The sequence below is a fragment of the Pezoporus flaviventris genome, unplaced genomic scaffold (assembly GCF_033815535.1).
Source record: "Pezoporus flaviventris isolate CSIRO_AGI_PZ_B2104156 unplaced genomic scaffold, CSIRO_AGI_Pfla_v1 ptg000031l, whole genome shotgun sequence".
NCBI lineage: Eukaryota > Metazoa > Chordata > Aves > Psittaciformes > Psittacidae > Pezoporus > Pezoporus flaviventris.
In genome coordinates, this window is record NW_026892579.1 from 66,926,632 (window position 1) to 66,937,100 (window position 10,469).

A 10,469-nucleotide genomic window follows, 5' to 3' on the forward strand; every position below is an offset into this window, starting at 1 on the left:
AAAATGAAAACCTCATGCATCCACCACACCAGAGCAATGGCTGCACACATGGAAGGTTTTCAGAAATCCTTAGATCCCAAGAAGACTCAAAGCTATAGTAAAACCAAAGAAGGGTTCAAGTAAAGTTGTATTTTTCCATTGCTGTGTTATGGCAGTAATAACTACATGTCTTCAATACCAGCAATGCTTTTTCTTGAGAAAGTAATGTTGGAATTTCATTTAAAATCACCCAAAGCACAGTCAGGGGTGGTAAGAAGGTTAAAAGTTAAGGCAGGAAGAAAAACCTGATGAGAAATGGAAAATTCAACTGATGAAACAAATCTGTCATGGTATATCCATGGGCTGAGGAGAAACTTGTGTGCTTTGAGAGAAATCGATGTCCCAACATTTGTGGACCATTTCAAAGCTCTCCATTGCCCCTTTTCAAAGTGACTTTGCACTGATGCCTGTCACAGAACAGGGTCAAACACTCTCCTTTGCTCAACAGGAGCAAAAAGCAAGCACCAAATAGATTTTCGCTCCCAAGTGCTTACGCATGAAGCCCTTCAGTCACCTGAACATTCACAAATGTGTTATCCCACTCTTCTGGAACAGGATCTGCTACATTATCCTGCCTGTCCCTGTAAAGGAAAAAGCTTGGCCAGAGGCCAGCCACCAGCTGAGAGGTCTCCTTGCCAAGTCTGTCAAGTAAATTGATTTTCCTCCAAGACCTTTGGGTCCCTTTGAGCAATAAGAAGCTGTATTTCATCTCCTTGTTGTTCAAAGGTCTTGGAGCCAAAATCTCCAATCCGGACTAGAGGACACAAAGTACCACCCAGGGATCACTGGTCACCTACAAAATGTGGCCTAAGTTTGGGCCATCTTGACAGTACAACCCACTTAACCAGAGAGTTGCACTGTCCTCTGCAGCTGTGCTGCATTGTCTGGTCACTCGGGGGACCAGAGATGTCAACCAAAGCCTTGGAACCCCCCCATTCCTTACAAATACAGTAAAAATCCAAAGGGCAAGCCAGGAGCAAGATGAGTCCCCATGTATACATCTCCTTGCTGAAGATGAGCTTTGCTATACAGTCCCCATTTCTGTTGTCCCAGATGCTATTGAGCCCATCACAAGCAGCATTTTGGAAGTGTCCAGGGCACATCTTTGCTCCTGGAGCCAAAAACCTGCATAGACAGCAATGCTGTTTAGTACCAATGGCACCTGATGAAGGATTAGCTGTAAAATATCTCACTTCTAAGATAAGAGGTGAGTGGGGATCTCAGAGCAGCTTCCAGTATCTGAAGGGGCCTACGAGGATGCTGGAGAGGGACTCTTCATCAGGGACTGTAGTGATCGGACAAGGGATGATGGGTTCAAATTGAAACAGGGGAAGTTCAGGTTAGATATAAGGAAGAAGTTCTTTACTGTGAGGGTGCTGAGGCGCTGGAACAGGCTGCCCAGAGAAGTGGTGAATGCCCCATCCCTGCAGTGTTCAAGGCCAGGCTGGACAGGGCTTGGAGCAAGCTGCTCTAGTGGAAGGTGTCCCTGCCCATGGCAGGGGTTGGAACTGGATGATCTTAAGGTCTTTTCCAACCCAAGCCATTCTATGATACAAACGCAGTGGTCTTTCTGTTTGTTCACTGCAGATATTTTTAAGTTACCATGTTTTGGAGGAGCATTATTTTCCCTTTCCATCACGCAGATGTTCCTTGGTTCATAAACAGTTCTGGAAATCCATAAAAATTAGTAGGCTTGTAAAAAAAGTAAATTGCAGATATTTGTTGCACCAGGGTAAGCTATAACATCTCACTCTGGTGCATCACTGCCTCCAGTGAAAATAAGCACGGAAGATTTATTGTGTACCCTCAAGAGCAGTGGAGGAAATAAAATCTGAAGCCAAAGGTTTTCCACTGAAAATACTCACATTTCTGCCTCTGTCCAGGCAGCTCTTATGACTTGTGAGTTTTGCAAGAAGGGAAGCATAATAAAGGCAACAGCTTTGCTAACATCAGACTTAGCACATTCCTGGTTTAAGGACATACTACACACCAGCACTTCCATAGGGCTGTTGGGGGCTAATTCAGGTAATCTCCTCCCTGCCACGGCATCAGTCCCACGTCTACAGTGACCTCTTCCCCTGGCCAGGGAGCCACTCCATTCACCAGCACAATCCTGGCCCCAGCTCAGCACCATCAAATTGGTAAATAAACAAAATAGAAGGTGCCTTGTAGCAATCCAATTATTTTACCATTTCAAAAGGTGTTGTGTGCCTACTCCTGGTGTTGCTCAAGCATTGGAATAACCTTTTTAGCCCCAACAGTCCACATGCAGCTCTTCTTAGTGATTTATTGCTAGGGAAAAAAAAACCTCCTATAGTCCTAATGCTGTTTTTTCTAATGGAACTCAATGCTAAACACATAACCTTTCAGCAGAGATATATCTGCAGTGTAAGAAAGGAAGAAAAGGAATGTCTGTGAACTGCGGTCAAACTCTAAATGGTTTTATTTAAAACCGAAGTGGCTTTGGTTTAATTAAAATTACTGTCACCAATTTCATTAGGACAATCCCACTGCCTTCCCTGTCATCTACACTGCCACAAATGGAAGGAATAAAGATATATTCCAGTAAACCACAGCATTTCTTCATTGTACTGAGTTCTGTCTGTGAACTTCACTCACACATTCATGCCAGAAGGGAGAGTAAGCTCTGATACCATTTTCTGCACTTTGAACACTGCCAAGCTCTGGATCCAAGATTTTGGTTTAGTCTATGCTAAAAACCAGCTGTGAAATCTAGGTTTCTATCTGGGCTTAAATGTACATCATCTATAGGAAGAGAGGAACGTCATTCCATTTCAGCATTTTATCTTGGATTTCTTATCCCCTCAGCTGGAACAACAACCTGTTAGGTGTGATCAGAATCTTGTTTGGAAGCTCTCCGATAAGAACAACCCATCACTGTTTATGTTACAGACTTAAAATATGATAAAGTACATTGTACCTTAACTCTATAAGGCTTACTGTAAGCTCTAGTATTCCCCGTAGCGACTGCAAATCCAATCCCTCTGATTCTGCCTTGCCAGGAACAGTTCAGAGTGTGCCAGGTCAGTGTACTCCGCTGTCAATCAGTTACATGGTTACTTCTGAACTCCAGCATGTCCCTCCAAAGGGACACTGGCAGTGGTCAAGGCAGATATGGGAGGACCCACGCCTGGGCTCTGCCCTTGCACAAGTACTAGGGAGGTCTGGTCAAGCTTTGCTCACACGTAATGTAGTGCACCAGCTCCCCAGGATGCACCCTCTAAAAACACACGGTTTCCAGCCTTTCTAATAAGAGCTAGGCTGATTCTCCACCCCTTCAAATTTACATGTCTGTCCACGGTGGGCACTGGGGAGAGGAGGAATTGGGACGGGAGAGGAATGAAGATCTTTTTCTCAACCACAGGTGGGAAAAAATATACCATAAAGGACAGACATGAGGCTTCTCACAGGTAGCCAGCAAAAGCTCATGCAAACAGCCCTGCTCATCCTTTCGGTACAGGCACACAGCTCCACACAGAAACTCGCCAGTGGCCTTGGACAGGGAATGAACTGACCTTCCTCAAAGCCCTGTTCTCTTTCTTGGCCCAGGACACACCCTGGCAGTGAGCAGAGGAGCCAACAGCTCCAGTGAAGCCATCCATTGCAATTCTGTATGTTTTACCTCTTCTGTTTTCAAAAGCTTTCAGCAGAAAGGCTTGTTCACAAGTAGCGTGAAAATACAAGGATGAAGGCAAGCAGGCTGTTGGTGCAGAGTAACACTGCCTGCTGCTTGTAGAAGCTCTCCTTGGAGATGATGCAGCAGGATATGAATTTGTGATGCTCAATCACCACATAGAGGCTAAGCACAACCACAAAAACAAAACTGCATCACGATCACTTGGTGAAGGACATAACTCTGAGGCTTCCTCCCACACTTGGGCACTGCTGTCACTGTTCCCAGTCATCTGCAGACCCCCAGATCATTGAAGACAGTCTAAATCTATTGCAATCTAGGAAAAATGGCTGCTAATAAAACAAGCAAAGTGCTTTGAGCTTTGTGTGTCTGCAAGCAAGAGGCACCGGAAGCGCAGTGCATCCAAGAGGCACAAGAAGAAAGAAAACTTAATACAAATGGTCAAAAATGCATGGGCTGGATCTGCAGCTAGCCAATGTGGACAAGGTTTGTTTCCACCTGCCTATTTCAGTACACTGTTACAACCTAAACATGACACAGGATGCACAAGGGGGTCATCTCAGTTTAGGGAAACTAGCTGTGGACGTTAAGAAAAGCCATCACAGACGGAGCTCAGTCATGACTGACTTCTGCAAAAGCACCTTTGGGCAGAATCACTGTGGCTTTCTGTAAACCAAAGGGGCAGGGATTGCACTGTGGGAGTTGTGGCTGCTGCTGGCCCCATGTGGTGAGCCGGTCACCTCCATGATGAGCTGGCCAGTGTCCCATCCATTAAGACAGCCCTGGGGAGCAGCAGCGCAGGTCACACTCCAGCCTCCTGGTTTGGATTTTCTGGCACGAGTCTGCTCTGCTGCTAAAGCCACCCAGAGTTCTGCCTCCAATGTGTGAGCTGCCAAGTGTGGGGAGATCAAACCGTTTTTGTGATGCGCTCTGTAAAATTAGGCTACCTCATCGAGTGCATTTGATCAGCTCCCACTTGAAAACAGCCTTTCACAAACTGTGAAAGCTGTGGCCTGGGAATCGCCAGCTTTCTGTGCTCTTCTTGGGTAGAAAGTGCTATTTCCATAATGACAGGCATGACAGAGCAGCAGGAAAAACAGAGCACTTACACCTAAATTACAACACCTGCAGGAAAAACAAGTATCAATGGGTTTACTGAGTGATTTCAGCCATAAAGGCTATGCTCTTTGCTCTGCCGCCTGGCCCTTCCCTCACAGCAGCAAGTGTCTAGTCCCCTCCAAGACAGTCATTTCAAAGCCATGCATCCTGTGCAAGCACCCCATTACTTCCTAAATCCCACCACGATGCCTGCCAGCAGCTCCAGAGGGTTAAAATCCATGTACAAAAGGCGCTTTTTTGGATGCAGTGCCCTAAAGCACTTAGCAGGTCAGACAGCTTGTATGTGGAGAGAGCTGACTCTCTCCACCTGAAGACTGGCAAGTCCCAGAACCACCACTGATCTTATCATCCTGTTGCACTCGTTGTATCTGCCTGAGCACATACATTCAGTTAATGCAAGGCTGATGGCGTTGGTTTGCCTTAAAGAATGAGAAGTGCTACAACAAGTCTTACAAAAATATCATCTGAACTGCAAGAAAAAGTTGGCAGAGAGCTGGAAAGCTTGGCAGAGCATGTTTGCACTTCCCACAGCTGGAACTGGGTGTGCTGCTAGCCCCAAACCCACTGGGAGTGCAGGTCAGAGCACTGCAAATAGATTTCCTTGTGACATCCTCTTTTCACTTGCAAAAGGGGGATGTTTTTGCTGAGAAATAGGAGTGAGTAATCCAGCTGGTCAGGAATAAGCAGCATCCCTCTCCCTTTGCCCCTTGCAGCCACAGATCCAAGCAGAAAGGTGGTATGCACTTTCAGCAAAGGCCACTTCCTTGACACAGCAATGTGAGCACTGTATGTAACTCCAGTACAAAGATCCCCTTACGTACACATTGCCCTGGTACCTGCTGTTTGCAGTCCCCAAATCCTGCAAGCTGTGCTGATGACAGCAAGAGTCACAGCAGGCAAATGGTGAGAGAACAGGAGCAGAGGATGATCCAAAAGCACAGAAATCTGTGGAAAAAACCCTGCTTCCTTCAGGGCATGTTGGGTACTCCAAAGTAACACCCTGGCATAATCCAGGCAGTCCCTCTACAGCACCTTCTCTCTAAAAACACAACTTCTAACAGATACAAATGTGTCTGACATTTTAATAAGCAATCCATAACAACAGGAAGCATTGAGGCAGACTGACCTATTTTATGCCTGCCTCTGAATAAACACGCACAGTTTTAAAAGTATCCACTTGCTGTTCTTTAGTGCAAATGTTGTTTAGCCATTTGGTGGAGTATCATACAGATTTCCTTTGCTCTCCATCTTAAGCAGCACCCTACAGCATACAAAGATGGAAGTAAAGTATTTATAAATCACCATCAATTTAACACTATCCAACAGGGAATCCATGTTTGATTTGATGCAGTTCATAGTTTACTTCATGCTTATTAAATATGGATACAAAATGTTCTTTATTTTCTGTTAGATAACAGTCTCTCTAGAGAGAATCTTCATAAATCAAGATGTAGTTTAATGTATCTGACACTTCAGTAAATATTTTGTGGCTGTTCATGTTGATGGCTGTGTTTGCACTGTCAGGAGAGCTGGAGCCAGCCTGTACCCAACAGCATCCCATCAACAACCACAGCAGACCCATGTCTGCCTGGTGCTGGTCTACAAAGCAAAGCAAAACTCCATCCAAGTTCACCAGCAAGGAACACCAACACATGGAGAATTCAGACCAGCCAAGAGACAACTTTTCTTTCTCCACAGAACCTCACTGACCTCTGAAAATCAACTCCACAAGACAGCAGAGGTCAGCAGCCGGTGGAAACAAGAAGTCATTTTATCCAACAGCAGCGTTACACCATGGACCAAAGCTGCTGCCCCACAGCACAGCACTTCTCCCCTGAAGATAAACAATGAATGTATTCAACAACTGGCCTCAGCCTGAGGTTCGAGGTGCCTGCTCACTGCCATCCAGAGAGGCTGCTAGCAGCACTTCCACAGCGCTTGGAGCCAAAAGTCATACAAGGAATTCCCTGACTGAGGTGCAGAGCAGGATACAGTGATATTTGCCTGGCTGCGGTGAACCTGTGCACTGGCCTCAGGTCTCACACACACCTCCATCTCAATGTTTTTTTTGCCTTTTGGGAATTATGCAGTCCCATTAGGCGGTATGAGGTACAGTACAGAAAAGGATTAAACCCAGCTACCTGCTGCGCTGCCTGATGGCACTTCTCATGCTGGCAAGCTGCAAACCTGAGCGTGTACAGCCAAGTTCTACAGAGCTTTCTCTGAAGTGCCAGCCATGGCTGCTTCTGGACACACCAGAAGGAGGAGGAGGAGGAAGAGCAGGTGGAAAGCCATTAGGATTGCAGCCCTTCTTCTTACCCAAGTTCAGAAACCAGCCCATCCTTTAGGCCACTCGCTTGCTAGGAAGAGGCAGCCCAGCTGCAAGCAGCATTGCTTGCAATGCACATTATTCAACTGGACAACACAGAGGACAGATGTTCAAATCCCAGTGCTCTTTGCCCAGCACCTGTTAACAGAAGGGAATCCAGGCTGGGGCAAAACAAGACAACTCCTGTGCTTCCCAGGCAATGACAAAACTCACATGTTAAATTCACCTGTAAGAATAGGAGGGGAATGGAAATTGCTGACAGAAGTTAGAGCCCAGGCACTGCAGAGTCAATGTTTGAGGGGGAGTAGGGGGGAAGAAGAAGAAAAATCACTGTACGGTATTTTTCTTTGTGCCTCTCCAAAGTGTCAAGACCTTTCTTCCCCAAAGTATTCTCCAAGAGTCTTTTGTTCCCAAAAAAGAAAAGACAATTCCATCTCAGCAGCAGAACTGACTGCATATGTAATTAGGAATTTTTCCCTTCTTAGTGACTGCAAGCTGACTTTCTTTCAAGTCTCATACCATATCCACAGCTGTGCTGAAGCCCACAGTCAGCTGTGGGGCATATTTTTGGGTGTCATGGCTCAGTGTGAGGTGTCCCTGCCTATGGCAGGCGGGTGGGAACTGGATGATCTTAAGGTCCTTTCCAACCCTAACTATTCTATGGTTCTGTGATTCTACAAGTCCATGAGCAATCAGGCTTTGTTACTTCCTGGTTCTGGTATCTGCTCCTCATTTAGCTGCCTTTACAAAGCTGAGCAGAGCCCAGTCCAGTTGAAGCTGTCTTTTCAAGGTCCCAAAGCTTCCCTGATCTGCCATCCTGACAGCCCAGCATATTGTTCCCACTGGGGCACTCAGTGATGCAGTTTCTGGCACAAGCTGTCATTATAAGTGAAATATGCTGTGCTGGGTTGACCTTGGCTGGACACCAGGCGCCCACCAAGCTGCTCTATCAATCCCCTCCCCAGCAGGACAGGGGATGGTGCGAGGAGGAGAAAACAGTATGGACAGAAGCTTGTGGTTCAAGATAAAGGCAGTTTAATAAAGCAGAAGCAAAGGCCATATGTGGAAGCAAAGGAAAACAAAAGATTTATTCTTTACATCCCATCAACAGGTAACAACCAGTCACATCCCGGGATGCAGGGCTTCAGTATGGATAGCAGTTCCACCGGAAGGCAAATGTTGTAACAAAAAATGCCCTTTCCCCCCTCCTTTCTCTCTGCTTTTATTGCTGAGCAGACATCATATGGTAGGAATATCCCTTTTGTCTGTCTGGGTAAGCTGTCCTGGCTGTGTCCCCTCCCAGCATCTTGCTCACCCCCAGCCAACTGCTGAGGGGCAATGTTGGAGAGACACCCCTGATGCTGTGAGCACTGCTCAGCAGTAGCCAGAATACTGGTGTGTTATCAACGCCTTTCTAGCTACCAATAAGAACCACAGCACTATGAGGGGTGCTATGGGGAGAATTAACTCCATCTCAGTCAGACCCAAGTGTCAGAAACTCAACAGATTTTGAAAAGGCATATATCTGGCTCAAAATTATTGTTTTATTAACGGACTTAATTTTGCATCTGTGTGTGCCTGATGCATGTAACCTTTTGCTTTGAGCAATGAGAAAATAAAGAGCATAATACCCTGAGCTTTGAGAATGCACTAAAAAAGTCAACTGTCAAAACTCTACTCTTAGAGAAAGGTTTATTTTCATAGTCTGTCACTATAATCGGATCAGTGTCTTCATCTCTCTGCACTATCCCTACATTTCGCCTTGACAGTAACATTAGTCATAATAACACCACCAGTCAAAGACATCAAAGACAACAATACACCACAGTCCATCCCCAGCACGTGGCTGTGCCCATCTGCTGCAGCTCCAAACAAACTTCCCTGGGAACTCCCTGCGGAGGGTTGTCTGTGCTAGTGAGACACACACATGCATCTTAAAAAGCTGAGCTTCATCCTGAAGTCCAAAATCCCTGGCTTGTGGGGGTTTAGGCCACTGATATTATCTTAATGCATTTACTGGTCTTGAAAATGTGTGAGCACCTTCTCAGAGTACACTGCAGCGTTGACATTCAATGGTTAATAATATGCTAGTTACTGCCAGGCCTAAAGTACGACAATGCAAGAAAACCAGTACAAAGCCAACTAGCTGCTTAATGTTCCCATCAGTGGCCCTTCAGCAAGGACTACAAGGGAAGGCAATGCAAGAGAACAGGGTGCTGACTGCAGCAAAGGCACAAGCAGTATTGAAACAGGCCCCAAAGTGGTGGCTGAAAGCATATTTCAGGGTGTTTGTATATGACAGGGAATGACAAAATCCCCCTGAGAAGAAGAAAAACCAGAATATGCTCCTTACCCTGAAACACTTGAGCTCCAGCTAGGATACGAGAAATAAATACATCAAGATTAGTCCCTTAAGAGTGGTGAGCTACAGCTCCTCCTCCCTGCTGAAAGCTTCACAAAAGAAATCGGCTTTCCGAGACGAACACAAACTCATTTTACTGAAAAGGCCCATGCCGAAACATTTATCAGATCTCTTCACAGAAAAACTAACAGGTAGGCTGCAGATATCACAAGTAAAAAGTGAGCAAAGCTCCCCCAGACTGCCACCAGTGGTCTGTTGGTCCAAGACCTGAGTGCTCCTCAGTTGCAGCAGTGCAAAACAGGTGAGCTCAGAATCAGATCTCATCTACAAATAGCAAATATCCTTTAAAAGAGGAGGTCACTTTCAGTTCAGTATTTGGTTTTACTTATGGGAGACTCTTAAAAGAGCCATTTCTGTACACTTCCATCATACTCGGATTATCTTTTGTATTCCAGGACAGCCAGGACACCCAGCACTTGCTCATACACCCTAGAGCAGCTGCAGCATGTGAGTCAAGAGCAGTCTGTTTCCATGAGGACTTCCTGAGGGAAAACCCATCCACTTGGTTCTCTTATAACCCCCCCACCATTACAGTAGCTGCTGGCATCCAGCTGTCCTTGGAGCATGTCTCCAAGAGGTGAAATCCCTATGGACAAATCTGGGGGCACGCTGAGAGCCCAGCCCAGACAGGATGACTCTGCCTGCCAGCTGTAGGAGCCCATGTATTTCAGCAAGGTTTGTCCTTTGCAGCAGAAGCATTATAGGGTTATTGTTCACACTGCACTGCTATTTTTTAGTGCTCTGAGATATGCCTTTCTATAGAAAGCATCTTCTTTTAACAAAGACAATTCTTTAGCAGAGCATTCCTCCGATTCATCATCTTCACCACCACTTGTGTGTTTATAAAACTCCTGCCACCCTTTAAACAATCCTTTTGCCACCAGATCCTGAGAGCCTCAATCAAT